We start from the raw sequence: 23985 nt of genomic DNA on the forward strand, positions 1-23985 counted from the left end.
TTCACGTTTCAAACCTTAAGAAGTGTCTGGAAAAGGAAGACCTCACCATTCCTCTTGAAGAAATCCAAGTTGACGAGAAACTACAATTCATAGAAGAACCAGTCGAAATCATGGACCGTGAAGTTAAACAACTCAAGCAGAGCAACATAACAATCGTTAAGGTTCGTTGGAATGCTCGAAGGGGTCCCGAGTTTACTTTGGAACGAGAGGATCAGATGAAACAAAAGTACCCACATTTGTTTCCCGAGAACGCAAAATAGGTACAACTTTAAAATTTCGGGACGAAATTTATTTAACGGGTAGGTACTGTAACGACCCGGATTTTTCCGATCATTTTATACATATAAGATTAATGTTTACATAAATTAAACATTACCAACATAATAAGCAATCTAAATTGTTGAGTCTTGTGTTTTTGAAAAGAGTTTTACACAACGTTTGACCGTCCAATTTGACCGATGATATCACAAACTATATAACATACGATAATTATACGTTTGTGTATATATATATGTATTTATATATATTTAACATGATCTAAAGATGGTTTAACATCTCATTGTGTACTAATAACAATGAGTTATAAGTATACTTTGAAACTACTAATTTAAATTTTCAAAACGATAACTATACATAACATTCATTGACATATATACTTATAACTTATAATACTTATACAAGTATCGTATAAATATGTATTTAATCACTTTTAAAGGGTTTTTATACATAAAACAATATAAGTATTGATGTTATGCGAGGTGTATATAAAATAGCTTTATATTTTACTAGGAAAAACTATTAAATACGATACAATTTTACACAAGATATTTATTTATTTATAAAATGGATATACTTAAACCTTGCTACAACACTTATAGGCAGTGTACCTAATCGTAAAGTAGTGTAGTTTTTAGTAAGTCCGGTTCGTTCCACAGGGAAATCTTTAAACAAAGCTCAACGCTATATTAGTTTACTTTTATAAAAATACAAATATATATATAAGTAATATTATTATTATAAAGGGGGGTTTTTACCGTTTAATGACCGGTTTGTCGATTTTAAAACTTTAGTCGCAGTTAAAACCTAATGTAAAATATTAAATAAATAAAAGACTTAAATTAAAACTTAAAGTAAATAACGATAATGAAATTGCGAATAATAAAAGTGCGATAAAATAAACTTGCGATAATTAAAAAATACGATAATTAAAAGTGCGATTAAATAACAATAAATAAAAGTGCGATAATTAGAAGTGCAATTAAATATAAAATAAAGGAAATTAAATATGAAATAAAAGAATTATGCTTATTTAAACTTCCGTAATCATGATGTTTGACGTGTTGATTTTAGTTTTATGCCCATGGGTTAATTGTCCTTTGTCCTGGATTATTTAATATGTTCGTCTGGTTTTTGTCCATAACAGTCCATCAGTCATAAATATAAAGTGCGAGTGTCCTCGTCAAATTATTCTTATACCCGAAGTTAAATATTCCAACTAATTGGGGATTCGAATTGTAACAAGGTTTTAATACTTTGTTTAATGAATACACCAGGTTATCGACTGCGTGTAAACCAAGGTTTTACTACTTTGTTAACAATTAAACCAATTACCCTTGAATGTAATTTCACCCCTGTTTTAATTATTCTAGTGGCTATTAATCCATTCCCGTGTCCGGTTAAATGAACGATTATTCGTACATATAAATACCCCGCCCATCGTGTCCGATCGAGTGTATATGGTAATTTATAGGGACGCCCAATTGTAAATCTTTATATTAACATTAACAAACTTTCATTTAGTTAAACAAATATAAAGCCCATTAATAGCCCATAGTCTAATTTCCACAAGTGTCGTTCTTTTGTCCAAACCCCAATTATGGTGCAAAGCCCAATTACCCAATTTTAGTAATTAGCCCAACATCATGATTACTTCGTTTTAAATAAGCATAATAATAACTTAGCTACGAGATATTAATATAAAAAGGTTGAACATAACTTACAATGATTAAAAATAGCGTAGCGTTACACGGACAGAATTTCGACTTACACCCTTACAATATTCGCTAACATACCCTTATTATTAGAATTATAATTAAAATTAAAATTAAAATATAAATTATATATATATATTTTACGTATATATGAGAGAAGAGAGAAATAGATTATGAATTTTGATCAGAATTCGGTTGGCTTTATAGGGATTTTCGATTTTTGGGGCTCCGTGACTCGCGGTGAATTTTGCCTTCAAACTCCGCGAGTCGCGGAGGTTACTTTTACAGCTCAGAGGAGTTTGGCTTTTTGTTTACCGACGGTTTATAATATATATATAATATATATATAATTAATATAATTAATTATATATTATATTATATTTATATGCATAGTTAACTTGTAATTTTTAGTCCGTTGCGTCGAGCGTTAAGAGTTGACTCTGGTCCTGGTTCCGGATTTTCGAACGTCCTTGCGTACAATTTTATATTTTGTACTTTGCGTTTTGAATCTTGTACTCTTGTGATTTCGAGACGTTTCTTATCAATAATTGGAACCTCTTTGATTGTCTTTTGTTCTTTTGAGCTTTTTGGTCGTTTGCGTCTTCAATTCGTCGAATCTGTCTTTTGTCTTCACCTTTTATTATTTAAACGAATATCACTTGTAAATAGAACAATTGCAACTAAAAGCTTGTCTTTCTTGAGGAATAATGCTATGAAATATATGTTCGTTTTTAGCATTATCAAATATTCCCACACTTGAGCGTTGCTTGTCCTCAAGCAATATCGTCTTGAAATACTAGAATCACTTCTTTATTCTTCACACTTTGTACATCAGTGATTTCTATACGGCGGTATAAACAATGGTAGTAACGATATGGTTTACAGTCCCACATGACTATAAAAATTTAGATCCATTAAGGAAATTGGATCTTTATGAAAACATTTGATCTTTTGAAAATTAAATCTAGTTTTTACCCTAGATAAGTTTTCCGGGATAACCCTTTACCGGTGTTTGCAAAATATTTTTGTGGGTTTGGTGGGTTTCAGATTTGAAAATTTTAGCTCAAAACTTGCGGTTTTGTGTCACCCACTTGCTAACCTTGTATTTGGAAAGCAACACGTCCAGTTTACTTGTCCCGTATATTACCTTTCGGTAAACTACCGTCCGGTTGAAAGGAAAGCGTTGAACAAGCAACTGTTAAGGCAATGTCCCCTGACATGCTTTTAATTATGGTCTGTAACGTGTCGGACGCAATTACTATCCTTGGTAGGAGCAATAGTAAAGCTCACCCTTATAATTTTTCGGTATGGCACAAGGTCGTGTCTTTGACCACTATGCAACCACCGTTCTTATGGTTGACACCCGATTTAGTTCAGGTGACCTAATGAATTCCAGGTGAATTCCTAGGATTTTACGTTCAATGGTAATGAACGCATTGAAAATAGGGTTTTCAGAAAATAAATCGGTTTATAATTTTGATCAAAATATTTTCTCGTTCAAACTCGAGTTTAGATATCATTGAATTCCATGAGTTTGAATTCTCAATCTTTAAGGTCAATCTCTAGGATTGAGTAATATCAGTCTTAAAAGCTGATTTTTAATCTTTAAGGAGATTATCCTTTCTGGTGATCTGATTCATTAGTCTTATCAAGCTAATTTGCACGGTGCCCCCCCATTGTACGAGATAAATCCTTCTCATGGTTAGGATAAATCTGACCACATGGCGACCCTGTTTAATGCCGAGGTCCGTGGATTTCCTGCTGATTTTAGTGATGACTTTTTTAGATTTTTCGTCAACCTACAGCTGGTCTGGACGACAACTTCATGACCTAAATCAAGAAGCGCGTTTCTTTTTCGGAAGACTTTACTTCCTTTTAATGATGGAATTGATTCATCGTGTAGATCCATCTCTTCTTTTCTTTCATTGGGTAAAACAGTTTAGTTTAGTCCAAAGCAAAAGTATTTTCAGTTATTTGTTACAGATATATGTGACATATGTTTAAGATAACTTGGTAAATTTTCCCACACTTGGCTTTTATTTTCCTTTTTATCGTCCTCTATTCCATTTTAAATGAATTTTAACATTTTAATTTGTTTCTTAATTTATGTCCTTTCCGAGGTAACAATAATTTCGGTGTTAAAACCTAGTTTTATCGTTCATAAATATGTATAAACATGATTTTGAATTCATTTAATTGAAAATTTTGAAAAATTTTTACTAGAATTGGGTAGTCAGTATATAAGACTAGGGCTGTTCTTTTTTATCAGAGAGCACTAGATTCTAATACAACTACTGCTTTACTAGCATTTTTAATGGTAACCAAGTGTATAAAGTAAAAAATTTTAAAATCCGAAAGAATTTAACCCCTTCCCACACTTAAGATCTTGCAATGCCCTCATTTGCAAGAAATCAGTAACAATTTAAATTATTGAGGGTGATTTGTGTGAAAATGATTAAATTTTACCAAAGTTTCCAAATATATTGGCGTTTGTTTGCTGAATGATAAATGGTGCACATCATTTGTTCATTCCGTCTTGTTGTTATTTCATATATTTTGCATCTTGTCGTCAAAATTAGTTGCTTTTGCTGAACTTAATGCCAGTCTTTGAAAATGCGTTATTTTACCCTGTTGTGTACATAAGATAAACTGCAAACATATATACATATTTTTGAAGTTTGGTATATTACCCCACATTCAAAAATTATTAAAATCTAAGAATAAAAGTTAGATAATTATAAAAATGATTACAATATTAACAAAAGTATTAAACGTATCAATAATTACAAATTACAAAATAAAAAAAATAATAAGTAAACTAAGGATGATATTGGTACCAATAGGGGTTCCAGGCATAACCATAGGTGCTATAGAATGATTCGGCAGGGTCATACGTAGGATATGGTGGCTGCATCTCTATAGACCAAGGAGGGAAGATGGGTTTCGGTGTAGGAATATAGTTTCTACCTATATGTTGGCAATGAGCTATGATCTGGTTCTGATGAACTTGCCAATCTTCAAATGCTCTCTGTCTAGCATTTTCGTATTCCTGAGAAGCTATAAACCTATGCATTTCTTGCATCTCATTCCCCCCTCCTACATTACCTTGCTGCTGGTTTCTCTCCACCTGTGGATGTCTACCATGGTATCGTACTGCGGCGTTATTTCGCCTCTTCAAAACTTTCGCACCATGGTATACATTTAAACCTATAGTATCGCGGGGTTCCGGCTCTTCTAGTAATAATCCCCCCCGATTTATATCCACACCGAGATATTTACCAATCAAAGTAATAAAAATACCACCTCCTATTATGCTATGTGGTCGCATCCCCCGAACCATAGCTGATAAATAATAACCCACACAATATGGTATACTTACAGCGCTTTGTGGGTCTCGAATACACATATGGTAAAAAAAATCTTGTTCATTTACTTTTTCTTTGTTCTTACCCCTTTGTGTAATCGAATTAGCTAAAAACCTATGTATCACTCTTAATTCGGCTCTATCTATATCCAAATAAGAGTAATTTCCCCCTTTGAAAAGGTGATGGCTTGTCATTTGACTCCACACACCGTGTGTATCAAAATTCTCATCTATCTTTCTACCGTTTAGTATCAATCCTCTACAATCGGTAGACGCTAACTCCTCAGGCGTATATATACGTAAAGCCTGAGCCATGTCCAGTAAAGACATGTGGCGCATCGAACCGCCTAACAAAAATCTAATAAAAGAACGATCGGTTAAACTAGCTACCCGATCATTCAACTTTATACTACATAACAATTCTTCACACCATACTTTATATACAGGTCTACGTATGGTGAATAAACATACCCAGTCATTAAAAGAAGAATTACCATACCTCTGTACAAGTAATTCCCTAATTGGCCCGGCCAATTCTACAGCTTCTAAGGGTCCCCATTCTATGACCCTCGGTACCTCAACAATCTTAGAATGAAGAGTATGCAAACCCCGTTGATATTTTGGATAATCTATCCAAAGTCTGTCAAATCTCAGGTTCGGGTGCAACTCTTCCAAGTGCATATCGGAAAAGGTCATGACTGGATGAGGTATATCCTGCTTGTAGTAGTTATCCACCTCCTGTTGTTCCAAATTCTCAGCAGGAGCATTGCGGGCTTGGGATGAAGATTCACCCCTTTCATTCTGCAAAACACATCAAACACAATTTTTGTGCATCCAAATATGCATTAGTGTCAGCAAAATCATCAATCAAAATAATTACAATGACATTATCAATTTATATCAAACTTAAGCTCATTTTCACATTTTTATCAAATCTACACTTTTTCAAATAAGCATATACGAAAATGTTCACCAAGTTCATAAGCATTCAACTCAAATAACATGTCAAAATAATCATTACTAGCAATCAAACAAGTCTCAAATGGCATTATCTTTCAAAAATCAAGTTCATGAATTTTAGACTTTGAAAAAGTCCACTTTAATTCTCAAAATCATGTTTAGGCTCAAAGTTTGGATCATTTAACTACCTAGACATGTTACACTACTCAATTTAGCAACAATTCATGACAAAAATCGGCCATAACCTGTTTATATCAAAAAGCCCCAAATTTGCTCAAGAACACAAACCCTAGATTACTCAAAATTTGAAGTTTAAGGCTTCTAATCATGTTAAACAGCATCAATCTAGGTTATACAAGCATAATACATAAACAATTTAAGCCTAATTACACTAAAAAGCATCAAAATCAATTTGGGGAAAAAATAGCTCAAGAACATCAAATTTCGAATTAAATGGTGTTTAGGTGTAGAAATTTACCGTTTTTCTTGAGTAATTCTTAGATAGCATCCTTCTCAACATGATTTTAGCAAAAAATTTGGTGATTAACGGTTAAAAATTGGGATTTTGGGGTGTATTTTTCGGGTTTTTTCGGGGTTTTTTTGCTGCTGTGTTTTTGAGTTGTGGAGTTGTGTGTCCATAAACTGATCGTTCAGCTCTTTTATTTTTTTTCCTGATTTTCGGTCCCTCCGCGAGTCGCGGGGATTAACACTCCAAACTCCGCGAGTCGCGGAGTTTGGTATTTTTTTTTTTTTCATCATTAACTTATTAAAACAATTAAGTAATTAATTTTAAAATTTTGTTTCCCTTGTTATTTAGGACGAGGTCGTTTCGGATCGATGTCCTAGTCCGTCCCTCGACAAAATTTTAAAATTTGTCTTTTTGTAGCGATTGTTTTAAAAGCTAAGATTTTTGGGTTTTTTCAATGTTTTTTTTTTGGCATACTTTAATTCAATAAGATTAAAAATAATGATAATAAAAGTTCTCGTCCCTACCTCGGGTAAAGCAATTTCGGTTCAAAGACCTAGTCTTCAACTTACGACGAATTTTAAAAATCATATTCTTAACTTAATGAGATAAAGTAAATTTTTGTTTTTAAATTCACACAACTTAAATATGAAATTCAAAATTAATATTAAAAATTCACACCAAACTTAAAATTTGAAATGCATAAAATTAAAAATTTATATTTTTTTAAAAATTAAAAATTCACACCAACTTTAATTTAAAAATTTATAAATTTATATCAAACTTATATTAATTTTTCAAATATTTACAATTTTAAATATATTGTTTTTATAAAGTTTACAATATTAATTTAAGATTTAAATATTAATTTTAAAAACATGGTAAAAATAAAATTAAAAATCTTTTTGTCTTTTTATCCCACTTTAATCAATCAAATATTATCAAAAATATGCGCCCCTCTTTTCGGTAAAGTAATTTCGGTTCCAAGACCTAATTTAACTCATGACGAATTTTTGAAATATTTTGGGTTGATTGATTAAAGATATTTATACCTTAAGAATAAACGTTAAATTTCGCAGTGATGTAATAAATTTTTGAATGATATCAATAATTTCGGTCGCCAAACCTAATTTTATTTAATACCAATTTAATACTTTTTAGCGAACAAATTAGCGTTTATTATCAAAAGGTTAAAAATAAAAATAAAAATAAAAACTGTACAGACATACCTGTGAAATAGATTTCTTAGTTATATGATCTATCCCATTCATAAGATAGTCGGTTTAATTGGTTTTCCATGGCTACATAGGCGTAACCTCGAGCATTCAGTGTCTTTTCTTCTAAACATATGAACGGTCCGTCTCTGCATAAAGTAACAAATTCGGTATTTGAATAGGTTTGATTATTTGAACATTTACCTCCATGTGACCATTTTCCGCATTTGTGACATCTTTCTAGGTGTCGTGCTCTTCTTTTCGCTGCGGATTTTGATTTTCCTTTAACAAATTGTAACTTATTATCTTCGCATCTGGATTCTTTTCTAACTCCGTCCATTCTTTCTCTGATTACTGATACTATTTCACTCGGTAGTATGTCATTATTTCGTTTAGTGATCAAAGCGTGTAGCATTAGACCATGGTTTAGTTCACAGGCAGTCTTCATTTTGTAAAAACCTAAAAAAAATAAAAATTCAGAATGGGGGGAGAAGACTAGTTCTTTAGGGTCTGCTAGGGAAAGACCATTCGGGTTCCATTTTCGAGAACTACACGAAAACAGACAATCTAACTCTAACAGAAATACATATTATCCTTTAAAGACTTGATTCTCCCCACACTTAGTTAGCTGTGGTGTCGAAATTGTGATTAACTTCGTTGTCGACTTCCATCGGACCATGTATGTAATGTTTAACTCTGTGACCATTAACTTTAAATTCAATCCCATTTGAATTTATTAATTCTATCGTTCCGTATGAGAAAACTCTTTTGACTATGAATGGTCCAGACCATCTTGATTTCAAATTTCCAGGAAATAGCTTGAATCGTGAATTGAAAAGAAGAACTCTGTCTCCTTCTTTAAATTCTTTTGAAATTCTGATTCTTTTATCATGCCATTTCTTCGTTCTTTCTTTATAGATTAACGAATTTTCGTATGCTTCATGTCTTAATTCTTCTAATTCATTTAGTTGACTTAATCGTAGACGTCAGGCTTCATGTAAATCAAGATTACATGTCTTCAAAGCCCAAAATGCTTTGTGTTCAATTTCTACTGGAAGATGACATGCTTTTCCATAAACAAGTCTAAAAGGTGTGGTTCCAATTGGAGTTTTGTAGGCTGTTCTAAAAGCCCAGAGTGCATCCTCCAATTTAATGGACCATTCCTTCGGATTTGATCCTACGGTTTTCTCTAGAATACGTTTTAAAGCTCGGTTGGTATTTTCAACTTGTCCACTTGTTTGTGGATGATATGCGGTGGAGATTTTATGAGTTACTCCATATCTTTTAAGAACTTTCTCAAGTTGATTATTACAGAAATGAGTACCCCGATCACTTATTAAAGCTTTCGGTGTTCCAAACCTTGCAAAAAGACGTTTTAAAAAGTTGACTACAACTCGTGCATCGTTAGTTGGGAGAGCTTGTGCTTCCGCCCATTTAGATACATAATCAATGGCTACGAGTATATATAGATTATTATGAGATTTTGGAAATGGACCCATAAAGTCAATACCCCAAATGTCAAATACTTCACATACTTGGATGACATTTTGTGGCATTTCATCACGTTGACTTATTTTTCCGGCCCTTTGACATGCATCACAGGATTTGCAAAGAAGGTGTGCGTCTTTGTAAATTGTAGGCCAATAGAATCCAGCTTCATAAACTTTTCTTGCTGTTAGTTGAGGCCCATAATGCCCTCCTGTTGGTCCTGTGTGACAATGGTTTAAAATTTTACTAGCTTCATCTCCAAATACACATCGGCGTATTATTCCATCGGGATAACTTTTAAACAGATGTGGATCTTCCCAGAAATAGTGTTTTATATCACTGAAGAATTTCTTTCGTCTTTGGTACGATAATCCTTTTTCAAGGAATCCACAAACTAAGTAGTTTGCATAGTCTGCAAACCATGGGATTTCTTTATAATCTATCTTCAATAGATATTCATCAGGAAAGTTGTCTTGTATGGCCGATTCATTTAGAACTTCTAACTCAGGATTTTCAAGACGAGAAAGATGATCAGCGGCGAGATTTTCTGCTCCTCTTTTATCTCGGATTTCAATATCAAACTCTTGTAAGAGTAAGATCCAACGAATTAATCTTGGTTTAGCATCTTGTTTTGAAAATAGGTATCTAAGAGCAGAATGGTCGGTATAGACCACCGTTTTTGCTAGAACGAGATATGATCGAAATTTGTCAAAAGCAAAGACAATAGCAAGGAGTTCTTTTTCAGTAGTTGTATAGTTTGTTTGTGCTCCTTGTAACGTCTTACTAGCATAATATATAGGTTGAAATCGTTTTTCAATCCTTTGTCCTAAAACGGCTCCCATTGCAAAATCACTTGCATCGCACATTAGTTCAAATGGTAGATTCCAATTTGGTGTTATCATGATCGGCGCATTAGTGAGTTTCTCTTTAAGAATATTAAAAGATTTGATACATTCATCTGAAAAGATGAATGGCGCATCCTTTTCTAGGAGTTTATTCATAGGAGTGGCAATTTTAGAAAAATCTTTTATGAAACGTCGGTAAAAACCGGCATGCCCTAGAAAACTCCTAACTCCTCTAACATTGGTGGGATGTGGAAGTTTAGCAATTACATCTACTTTAGCTCTATCCACTTCAATTCCTTCTTTTGAAATTTTATGTCCAAGAACGATGCCTTCTTTAACCATGAAATGGCATTTCTCCCAATTAAGTACTAGATTTGATTGTTCGCATCTAATTAGCATTCGTTCCAGATTAACTAGACATGATTTAAATGTATCACCGAAGACTGAAAAGTCATCCATGAATACTTCCATGCATTCTTCTATCATGTAGTGAAAAATCGCCATCATACACCTTTGAAAGGTTGCAGGGGCGTTACAAAGTCCAAATGGCATGCGTTTGTAAGCAAAAGTACCATAAGGGCACGTGAATGTGGTTTTCTCTTGGTCTTCGGGTGCTATTGGAATTTGAAAATATCCGGAAAATCCATCTAGAAAACAATAGTAACTATTTCCGGCTAATCTTTCCAACATTTGATCTATGAAAGGTAAGGGAAAGTGATCTTTTCTGGTGGCATCATTTAATTTTCTATAATCAATACATACACGCCATCCTGTTACAGTCCTAGTAGGAATAAGCTCATTTTTCTCATTTGTAATGACAGTCATGCCACCCTTCTTAGGTACGCATTGAACTGGGCTTACCCATGGACTATCAGAGATTGGATAAATTAAACCTGCATCTAGCAGTTTAATAATCTCTTTCTTAACTACATCTTGCATATTTGGATTTAGTCTTCGTTGGCGTTGCACATACGTTTTATGACCTTCTTCCATAAGGATTTTATGTGTGCAATACGAAGGACTTATTCCTTTAATATCATGAATCTTCCATGCAATGGTTGGTTTATGAGCTTTCAACACAGAAATGAGTTGTGATTTTTCATTTTCAGTAAGAGAAGACGATATTATTACAGGTAATTCAGATTCACCATGTAAATAAGCGTATTCCAAATGGTTTGGAAGTGGCTTTAACTCTAATTTCGGAGGATCTTCTATCGATGATTTATATCGATATCTGTCTTCTTCTTTTAGCATTTGAATTTATTCTGTTGTTGGTTCATATCCATTAGCTATTAGTGTAGCTAACATTTCAGCTTCATCAATTGGTTCATTACCTTCTCCTAAAGAACATTCTCCTGTTCCTTGTAATTCTGGAAATTCTTCTAATAATTCTGCATGTGCATCTATAGTTTGAATATAATAACATGTATCATCTGCAGATTGTGGTTGTTGCATTACTCTATCAACTGAAAAGGTAACACTCTCATCCTCTATACTTAGGGTCAGTTTCTTACCGAACACGTCTATCATTGCTTTAGCCGTGTTTAAGAATGGTCCTCCTAATATGAGAGGAACTTGAGAATCTTCTTCCATGTCCAAAACAACAAAATCTACTGGAAATACTAAAGTACCAACTTTAACTAGCATGTTCTCCATTATCCCTCTAGGATATTTTATTGATCTATCGGCTAGTTGTATGCTTATTCTTGTTGGTTTTAATTCTCCAAGGTCTAGTTTAGTGTATAGTGAATACGGCATTAGATTTATACTAGCACCTAAGTCTGCCAATGCTTCTATTGAACTAAGACTACCCAGAAAACATGGAATTGTGAAACTTCCTGGATCAGATAATTTTTCTGGTATCTTATTCAACAGCACTGCTGAACAATTAGCATTCATAGTAACAGCCGAGAGTTCTTCCATTTTCTTTCTATTTGAGATTAGATCTTTTAGGAATTTAGCATATCTTGGCATTCCTGAAATCACATCAATGAAAGGAAGATTTACATTTATCTGTTTAAACATATCCAAAAATTTGGATTGCTCGGCTTCAAGTTTTTCTTTCTTCATTTTACTTGGATAAGGAAGTGGTGGTTGGTATGGTTTAACATAAGGTTTATCCTTAACTGTGTTATCTTCATTAACTTTTTCAACTACCAGTTCTTTTTCCTTATCTTGATCAGGTTGTGGTTCTTGTGGAGTAGGAATAGTTTCATCAGAAGTTACAGGTATTTCAGGTGGTTTAAGTGTTGTACCACTTCTTGTGGTAATAGCTTTAGCTGTTTCATTTCGGGGGTTAGCGTTTGTATCACTAGGTAGACTTCCCGATTTTCTTTCACCTATTAACCTTGCTAGGTTACTTACTTCTTGTTCCAGATTTTGAATAGAAGCTTGTTGATTTCTAAATGCTTGAGCATTTTGTTCATTTGTTTGTTTTTGAGATGTGAAAAACTGCGTTTGAGTTTCAACTAGCTTCGTCATCATATCTTCTAAATTCGGCTTTTTATCATCGGTTTGTTGTGGTGGTTTGTTTTGAAAATTCGGTCTTTGCTGATTGTAAGTATTATTGGATACTTGTTGATTGCTAGGACCTTGTTGGTTGTTGTATGGAATATTTCGGTTATAATTCTGGTTTTGATTGTAAATCGGTCTTGGCGGTTGATAATTATTCTGATAATTATTTCCAGGCCTTTGGTTTATGTATGAAATATTCTCTCTTTGTTCCATTGTTAATTCAATACTGAGACAATCTTTTGTCAAATGTGATCCTCCACACTGCTCACAACTAATTCGTATTGAGTGAATATCCTTAGTCATCTTTTCCATTCGTCTTTCCACAGCATCTATCTTTGCGGAAATGGAATCTAAGTCATGGCTAGAATCGGCTCTAGCTGCTTTAGATGATCTAATGATGTCTTTTTCTTGGTGCCACTCATGTGAGTGGGAAGCAGTGTTATCAATAATTTTGTAACCATCAGTTTCGGTTTTTTTCATAATAGAACCACCAGCTGCTATATCTATGTCTTTCCTTGTAGTGATGTCGCATCCTTGGTAGAATATTTGTACTATTTGACAGGTGTCTAAACCATGTTGCGGACATCCTCTTAACAACTTTCCATATCTTGTCCACGCCTCATATAGAGTTTCATTTGGCTTCTGTGTGAACGTAACAATTTCTGCTTGAAGTCTTACGGCTTTAGATGCAGGAAAGAATTGTTTAAGAAATTTGTCAACTAAAACATCCCATGTATCAATCGCCCCTTCAGGTAACGATTCCAACCAATCTTTGGCTTCTCCCTTTAAAGTCCAGGGAAATAACATGAGATATATCTGTTCATCCTCCACTTCTCGGATTTTAAATAGTGTGCAGATCCTATTAAAGGTACGTAGATGTTCATTTGGATCTTCCTTCGGCGCACCACTAAATTGGCATTGATTAGTCACCATGTGTAAAATTTGTCCTTTGATTTCATAATCTGGCGCATTAATGTCTGGATGAGTAATTGCGTGACCTTGGCCAGTGCGTTTAGCTCTCATTCGGTCTTCCATACTTAAAGGTTCCAGATTCTCCATAATTGAATTTGTTGAATCGGTATCACTAGATGATTCTGATTTAATGGTTCGTTCCTCAACAATCTCTGTTAGAATGATTGGTGGCTCCGGAGGAAAGTTTAGTGGTTCAGGATCTACGAACCGTTCCTGAATATTCTTCGGATTCTCAATTGTGATGTTGGGTTCAAAAAATGGATTATCGGAGATTTGAACTGAAGTACTTGGTCTACTGGATGACGATTCTAAAGAAAAATCAACGGCGGTTATATTTGCTAAATGTCTTGATCTAGTTACAGGTGGTGAACGTACAAAAGGTGATGAACGTCTTGCTCGGTGCATTCACTGAATATCCTATTAGTTTTAAAAAGGAAAGAAAAATTATAATAAGTTATCCAATCAATAGACTTTTCTGATTTTGCCCACGTTTCGAATAGCCAAAAGATGCAGCAGAGGGGCAGGATTCGTTTGGTCTCAATATAATTGAGTACTGTTTGGCTCCAATAACCCGGTCCACGTACAAATCCAACTATTACTACGAACCAGAAAATTTTGATGTCTATTAATTTAACCGCTTAAAATAAATTTTCGTAATTTTAAGAAATTTAGATAAGAAGTAGAAAAAATTCTAAGTCCTAAAAACTAGAATGGCGAGAAATAAGAGAGAAAAAGAGTTCGTCGCAAAAGGTCGAAAAAGAAAAATGGTTGAAAAAAAAAAAAAAAAAGGTGACGGAAAAATAAAAGAAACTTATAAAAACTTAAAAATACTTAACTAACCTAATCTTATTACTACAACTAACTTAAAATTATAATCGCAAATTGATATTACTAATTGGAATGATAATTGGTACATAGTAAAAGGTGTAAAAATATTAAAGCTTACAGGAAAAACTAAATCCCAAATGGAAATAACTTAAAAAGAAACTAAAACTTAAAAAGGCATCGCAAAATTCTAAAGCACCTAAATCTTAGTCTAAAGAAAAAGCACTTAAGGAATTCTACGGCAAAGCCTAAAAATCTAGGAGTAAAAATAACTATAGCAAAAACTAAGTTTAAAATTAAATATGAGCTAAAAATACAAATATTACGCTAAAACGATTAAAAAGGGACAAAATATAAAAATATACAAAAAGTTGTAAAAAGTACAATTTTTATAAAAATATTATTTTTATATTATTTATTTTATAAAACTATTAATTTTACAATTTAATTAAACTTATTAATACTAAATACATAAATTAAATAAAAAGTAAAAGTTAAAGTAAAATTAATTATAATAATAATAATAATTAGGGTTTAATAATAATTATAATTAATAATAAACCGTAATAAATGCTGAATTAGGGCTTCTGTCGGCGTGTCAGAAAGTCTCCGCGAGTCGCGTTATTTAATGCTTCAAACCCCGCGAGTCGCGAAGTTTCAAATTTCAGCTGACAGCTTATAATTTCAACGCTTTTTTTTTTTTTCTTTATTTTCTGTTTTCTGTTTTTAATTTTTTCTATATATAAAATATATTTAATAAAACTTATATTTTTATAAATTAAAAAAAGAATAAAGAAACTTATAAAACTTAAATATTTAAAAAAAAATACTAAAAAAATACTTATATTTTTGTTTTTTTTTCTTTTTATATTTTCGAATAATTAAAACGTATTTTTACAAAAACGAATTTTAATAAAAGTTAACTAAATTTTTTTTTTTTTTTATATTAGCGTTGCGCTTCCGGCTTTTAAGATAAGTCCCCGGCAGCGGCGCCAAAAATACTTGATGTCAAAGCAGAGGGGTATAAAATACTATTAAATTTTTGCAGGAAAAACTATTAAATACGATACAATTTTATACAAGATATTTATTTATTTATAGAATGGATATACTTAAACCTTGCTACAACACTTATAGGCAGTGTACCTAATCGTAAAGTAGTGTAGTTTTTAGTAAGTCCGGTTCGTTCCACAGGGAAATCTTTAAACAAAGCTCAACGCTATATTAGTTTACTTTTATAAAAATACAAATATATATATAAGTAATATTATTATTATAAAGGGGGGTTTTTACCGTTTAATGACCGGTTTGTCGATTTTAAAACTTTAGTCGCAGTTAAAACCTAATGTAAAATATTAAATAAATAAAAGACTTAAATTAAAACTTAAAGTAAATAACGATAATGAAATTGCGAATAATAAAAGTGCGATAAAATAAACTTGCGATAATTAAAAAATACGATAATTAAAAGTGCGATTAAATAACAATAAATAAAAGTGCGATAATTAGAAGTGCAATTAATCATAAAATAAAGGAAATTAAATATGAAATAAAAGAATTATGCTTATTTAAACTTCCGTAATCATGATGTTTGACGTGTTGATTTTAGTTTTATGCCCATGGGTTAATTGTCCTTTGTCCTGGATTATTTAATATGTCCGTCTGGTTTTTGTCCATAACAGTCCATCAGTCATAAATATAAAGTGCGAGTGTCCTCGTCAAATTATTCTTATACCCGAAGTTAAATATTCCAACTAATTGGGGATTCGAATTGTAACAAGGTTTTAATACTTTGTTTAATGAATACACCAGGTTATCGACTGCGTGTAAACCAAGGTTTTACTACTTTGTTAACAATTACACCAATTACCCTTGAATGTAATTTCACCCCTTTTTTAATTATTCTAGTGGCTATTAATCCATTCCCGTGTCCGGTTAAATGAACGATTATTCGTACATATAAATACCCCGCCCATCGTGTCCGATCGAGTGTATATGGTAATTTATAGGGACGCCCAATTGTAAATCTTTATATTAACATTAACAAACTTTCATTTAGTTAAACAAATATAAAGCCCATTAATAGCCCATAGTCTAATTTCCACAAGTGTCGTTCTTTTGTCCAAACCCCAATTATGGTACAAAGCCCAATTACCCAATTTTAGTAATTAGCCCAACATCATGATTACTTCGTTTTAAATAAGCATAATAATAACTTAGCTACGAGACATTAATATAAAAAGGTTGAACATAACTTACAATGATTAAAAATAGCGTAGCGTTACACGGACAGAATTTCGACTTACACCCTTACAATATTCGCTAACATACCCTTATTATTAGAATTATAATTAAAATTAAAATTAAAATATAAATTATATATATATATTTTACGTATATATGAGAGAAGAGAGAAATAGATTATGAATTTTGATCAGAATTCGGTTGGCTTTATAGGGATTTTTGATTTTTGGGGCTCCGCGACTCGCGGTGAATTTTGCCTTCAAACTCCGCGAGTCGCGGAGGTTACTTTTACAGCTCAGAGGAGTTTGGCTTTTTGTTTACCGACGGTTTATAATATATATATAATATATATATAATTAATATAATTAATTATATATTATATTATATTTATATGCATAGTTAACTTGTAATTTTTAGTCCGTTGCGTCGAGCGTTAAGAGTTGACTCTGGTCCTGGTTCCGGATTTTCGAACGTCCTTGCGTACAATTTTATATTTTGTACTTTGCGTTTTGAATCTTGTACTCTTGTGATTTCGAGACGTTTCTTATCAATAATTGGAACCTCTTTGATTGTCTTTTGTTCTTTTGAGCTTTTTGGTCGTTTGCGTCTTCAATTCGTCGAATCTGTCTTTTGTCTTCACCTTTTATTATTTAAACGAATATCACTTGTAAATAGAACAATTGCAACTAAAAGCTTGTCTTTCTTGAGGAATAATGCTATGAAATATATGTTCGTTTTTAGCATTATCAAGTATATTTACAAAAGATAGCTATATTTGAATCCTCGTTCCGTTTTCTCAAGATTTCTATACGTATATCAAGGGTATATGTACCCGTATCATACCCAACTTTTATACGTATTTACTATTGGTATATACACATAAAATCAACATCTAAATCAGCCATATTACTGCCCTAGATATGAGGTAATTAGAAATTGGAAGTAAGCATGACTAATTACACAAAATAACAAACTAAAATTTTGTTTTGTCTCCCCCATTTTCACGTTTTATATGGCCATCACCATACCAAGTTTAGCTCACCATTCTTACTCCTAAATTACTCTCTAATTCACCTACTTCCAAGCCATAAGAAACCTACATCAATTCATCAAGTTACCATGAAGATCTAGCTTCAAAAATAAGCCTTAATCATCATAAGAAATTCCTTTCAAGAACACTTCAATAATCCTTCCAACTATACAAGTTTACTTCCAACCTTTTGATCCAACTCCACCACTCTTTTGGTTCTAGGATTTTTCTTATCCTTTGCAATAACTTTGTCCAAGTAACTTGAGGTAGTGATGTTATGCGAGGTGTATAGAAAATAGCTATTATATTTTACAAGGAAATACTATTAAATACGATACAATTTTACACAAGATATTTATTTATTTAGAGAATGGATATACTTAAACCTTGCTACAACACTTATAGGCAGTGTACCTAATCGTACAGTAGTGTAGTTTTTAGTAAGTCCGGTTCGTTCCACAGGGAAATCTTTAAACAAAGCTTAAAGCTATATTAGTTTACTTTTATAAAAATACAAATATATATATAAGTAATATTATTATTATAAAGGGGGTTTTTACCGTTTAATGACCGGTTTGTCGATTTTAAAACTTTAGTCGCAGTTAAAACCAAATGTAAAGTAACAAATAAATACAAGACTTAATTTAAAGCGTAAAGTAAATAACGATAATGAAATTGCGAATAAAAGTGCGATAAAATAAACTTGCGATAATTAAAAAGTACGATAATTAAAAGTGCAATTAAATACAATAACAATAAAAAATGCGATAATTAGAAGTGCAATTAAATATAAAATAATGGAAATTAAATATGAAATAAAAGAATTATGCTTATTTAAACTTCCGTAATCATGATGTTTGACGTGGTGATTTTTAGTTTTATGCCCATGGGTTAATTGTCCTTTGTCCTGGATTATTTAATATGTCCGTCTGGTTTTTGTCCATAACAGTCCATCAGTCATAAATATAAAGTGCGAGTGTCCTCGTCAAATTATCCTTATACCCGAAGTTAAATATTCCAACTAATTGGGGACTTAAACTATAACAAGATTTTAATACTTTGTTTAATAATTACACCAGGATGTCGACTGAGTGTAACCCAAGGTTTTAATATTTTGTTATCAATTATGCCAAGTGTCCTTTTACATAATTTCACCCCTGTTTTAATTATTCTAGTGGCTATTAATCCATTCCCGTGTCCGGTTAAATGAACGATTATTCGTACATATAAATACCCCGCCCATCATGTCCGATCGAGTGTATATGGTAATTTATAGGGACGCCCAATTGTAAATCTTTATATTAACATTAACAAACTATCATTTAGTTAAACAAATATAAAGCCCATTAATAGCCCATAGTCTAATTTCCACAAGTGTCGTTCTTTTGTCCAAACCCCAATTATGGTACAAAGCCCAATTACCCAATTTTAGTAATTAGCCCAACATCATGATTACTTCGTTTTAAATAAGCATAATAATAACTTAGCTACGAGAAATTAAATTAAAAAGGTTGAACATAACTTACAATGATTAAAAATAGCGTAGCGTTACACGGACAGAATTTCGACTTACACCCTTACAACATTTGCTAACATACCCTTATTATTAGGATTAAAATTAAAATTAAAATTAAAATTAAAATATAAATATAAATATTTACGTATATAGATAGAGAGATGGATATATATTATGAAAAATGATCAGAATTCGGTTGGCTTTATAGGGAATTTGAGAATTTGGGGCTCCGCGACTCGCGGCCCTTTTTGCCTTCAAACTCCGCGAGTCGCGGAGTTTGTAAATACAGCTCACTGCTTTTGGAGTCTTTCTTGCCGACGGATTTTTATAATTTATATAATATATAAATAATTATAAGAATTATTTAAATATTATACTATATTTATGTGCATAGTTGACTTGTAATTTTTAGTCCGTTGCGTCGAGCGTTGAGAGTTGACTCTGGTCCCGGTTCCGGATTTTTGAACGTCCTTGCGTACAATTTAATATCTTGTACTTTGCGTTTTGAATCTTGCACTCTTGTAATTTCGAGATGTTTCTTATCAATAATTGGAACCTCTTTGATTGTCTTTTGTACTTTTGAGCTTTTTGGTCGTTTGCGTCTTCAATTCGTCGAATCTGTCTTTTGTCTTCACCTTTTATTATTTAAACAAATATCACTTTTAAATAGAACAATTGCAACTAAAAGCTTGTCTTTCTTGAGGAATAATGCTATGAAATATATGTTCGTTTTTAGCATTATCAAATATTCCCACACTTGAGCGTTGCTTATCCTCAAGCAATATCGTCTTGAAATACTAGAATCACTTCTTTATTCTTCACACTTTGTACATCAGTGATTTCTATACGGCGGTATAAACAATGGTAGTAGCGATATGGTTTACAGTCCCACATGACTATAAAAATTTAGATCCATTAAGGAAATTGGATCTTTATGAAAACATTTGATCTTTTGAAAATTAAATCTAGTTTTTACCCTAGATAAGTTTTCCGGAATAACCCTTCACCGGTGTTTGCAAAATATTTTTGTGGGTTTGGTGGATTTCAGATTTGAAAATTTTAGCTCAAAACTTATGGTTTTGTGTCACCCACTTGCTAACCTTGTATTTGGAAAGCAACATGTCCAGTTTACTTGTCCCGTATATTACCTTTCGGTAAACTACCGTCCGGTTGTAAAGGAAAGCGTTGAACAAGCAACTGTTAAGGCAATGTCCCCTGACATGCTTTTAATTATGGTCTATAACGTGTCAGACGCAATTACTATCCTTGGTAGGAGCAATAGTAAAGCTCACCCTTATGATTTTTCGGTCTGGCACAAGGTCCTGTCTTTGACCACCATGCAACCACCGTTCTTACGGTTGACACCCGATTTAGTTCAGGTGACCTAATGAATTCCAGGTGAATTCCTAGGATTTTACGTTCAATGGTAATGAACGCATTGAAAATAGGGTTTTCAGAAAACAAATCGGTTTGTAATTTTGATCAAAATATTTTCTCGTTCAAGCTCGAGTTTAGATATCATTGAATTCCATGAGTTTGTAATTCTCAATCTTTAAGGTCAATCTCAAGGATTGAGTAATATCAGGCTTAAAAGCTGATTTTTGATCTTTTAAGGAGATTATCCTTTCTGGGGATCTGATTCATTAGTCTTATCAAGCTAATTTGCATGGTGCCCCCCCCCCATTGTACGAGATAAATCCTTCTCATGGTTAGGATAAATCTGACCACTTGGCGACCCTGTTTAATGCTGAGGTCCGTGGATTTCCTGCTGATTTTAGTGATGACTTTTCTAGATTTTTCGTCAACCTACAGCTGGTCTGGACGACAACTTCTTGACCTAAATCAAGAAGCGCGTTTCTTTTTCGGAAGACTTTACTTCCTTTTAATGATGGAATTGATTCATCGTGTAGATCCATCTTTCTTACAGTAAATCAGGTAAAACTTTTTAGTTTAGTCCAAAGCAAAAGTATTTTCAGTTATTTGTACAAAAATATGTGATATATGTTTTGAATAACTTGGAGAATTTTCCCACACTTGGCTTTTATTTTCCTTTTTATTGTCCTCTATTCCATTTTAAATGAATTTTAACATTTTGGTTTGTTTCTCAATTTATGTCCTTTCCGAGGTTACAATAATTTCGGTGTTAAAACCTAGTTTTATCGTTCATAAATATGTATAAACATGATTTTGAGTTCATTTAATTGAAAATTTTGAAAATTTTTACTAGAATTGGGTAGTCAGTATATAAGACTAGGGCTGTTCTTTATTATCAGAGAGCACTAGATTCTAATACAACTACTGCTTTACTAGTATTTTTAATGGTAACCCAGTGTTTAAGATAAAAATTTTAAAATTCGAAAGAATTTAACCCCTTCCCACACTTAAGATCTTGCAATGCCCTCATTTGCAAGAAATAAGTAACAATTTAAATTATTGAGGGTGATTTGTGTGAAAATGATTAAATTTTACCAAAGTTTCCAAATATATTGGCATTTTTTTGCTGAATGATAAATGGTGCACATCATTTGTTCATTCCGTCTTGTTGTTATTTCACATATATTTTGCATCTTGTCGTCAAAATTAGTTGCTTTTGCTGAACTTAATGCCAGTCTTTGAAAATGCGTTGTTTTACCCTGTTGTGTACATAAGATAAACTACAAACATATATACATATTTTTGAAGTTTGGTATATTACCCCACATTCAAAAATTATTAAAATCTAAGAATAAAAGTTAGAAAATTATAAAAACTATTACAATATTAACATAAGTATTAAACGTATCAACATTACAAATTACAAAATAAATAAAACTAAGTAGACTAGGGATGATACTGATACCAATAGGGGTTCCATGCATAACCATAGGTGCTATAGAATGCTTCGGCTGGGTTATACGTAGGATATGGTGGTTGCATCTCTATAGACCAGGGAGAGAATATGAGTTTTGGAGTAGGAATATAGTTTCTACCTATATGTTGGCAATGAGCTATGATTTGGTTTTGATGAACTTGCCAATCTTCAAATGCTCTCTGTCTAGCATTTTCGTACTCCTGTGAAGCTATAAACCTTTGCATTTCTTGCATTTCATTCCCCCTCCTACATTACCTTGCTGTTGGTTTCTCTCAACCTGTAGATGTCTACCATGGTATTGTACTGCTGCGTTATTTCGCCTCTTCAAAACTTTCGCACCATGGTATACATTTAAACCTATAGTATCGTGGGGTTCTGGTTCTTCGACTAATAATCCCCCCCCCCCCGACTTATATCCACACCGAGATATTCAGCAATCAAAGTAATAAAAATACCACCTCCTATTATGCTATGCGGTCTCATCCCCCTAACCATAGCTGATAAATAATAATCCACACAATAAGGTATACTTACAGCGCTTTGTGGGTCTCGAATACACATATGGTAAAACAAATCCTGTTCATTTACCTTTTCCTTGTTCTTACCTCTTTGTGTAATCGAATTAGCTAAAAACCTATGAATCACTCTTAATTCAGCTCTATCTATATCCAACTAAGAGTAATTTCCCCCTTTGAATCGGTGATGGCTTGTCATTTGACTCCATACACCATGTGTATCAAAATTTTCATCTATCTTTCTACCATTTAGTATCAACCCTCTATAATCGGCAGATGCTAACTCCTCAGGCGTATATATATGTAAAGCCTGAGCCATGTCTAGTAAAGACATGTGGCGCATCGAACCTCCTAACAAAAATCTAATAAAAGATCGATCGGTTAAACTAGCTACCCGATCATTTAATTCTATACTACACAACAATTCTTCACACCATACTTTATATACAGGTCTACGCATGGTGAATAAACGTACCCAGTCGTTAAAAGTAGAATTATCATTCCTCTGTGCAAGTAATTCCCTAATTGGCCCGGCTAATTCTACAGCTTCTAATGGTCCCCATTCTATGACCCTAGATACCTCAACAACTTTAGAATGAAGAGTATGCAAACCCCTTTGGTATTTTGGATAATCTATCCAAAGTCTGTCAAATCTCAGGTTCGGGTGCAAATCTTCCAAGTGCATATCAGAAAATGTCATGACTGGATGAGGTATATCTTGCTTGTAGTAGTTATCCACCTCCTGTTGTTCCGCATTCTCAGCAGGAGCATTGCGAGCTTGGGATGAAGATTCACCCCTTTCAGTCTGCAAAACACATCAAACACAATTTTTGTGCATCCAAATATGCATTAGTGTCAGCAAAATCATCAATCAAAATAATTACAATGACATGATCAATTTATATCAAACTTAAGCTCATTTTCATATTTTTATCAAATCTACACTTTTTCAAATAAGCATATACGAAAATGTTCGCCAAGTTCATAAGCATTCAACTCATATAACATGTCAAAATAATCATTACTAGCAATTAAACAAGTTTCAAATGGCATTATCTCTCAAAAATCAAGTTCATGAATTTTTAGACTTGAAAAAGTCCACTTTAATTCTCAAAATCATGTTTAGGCTCAAAGTTTGGATCATTTAACTATCTAAACATGTTACACTACTTAATTTAGCAACAATTCAT

This window comes from Rutidosis leptorrhynchoides, chromosome 3 (genome assembly GCF_046630445.1).
Source record: "Rutidosis leptorrhynchoides isolate AG116_Rl617_1_P2 chromosome 3, CSIRO_AGI_Rlap_v1, whole genome shotgun sequence".
NCBI lineage: Eukaryota > Viridiplantae > Streptophyta > Magnoliopsida > Asterales > Asteraceae > Rutidosis > Rutidosis leptorrhynchoides.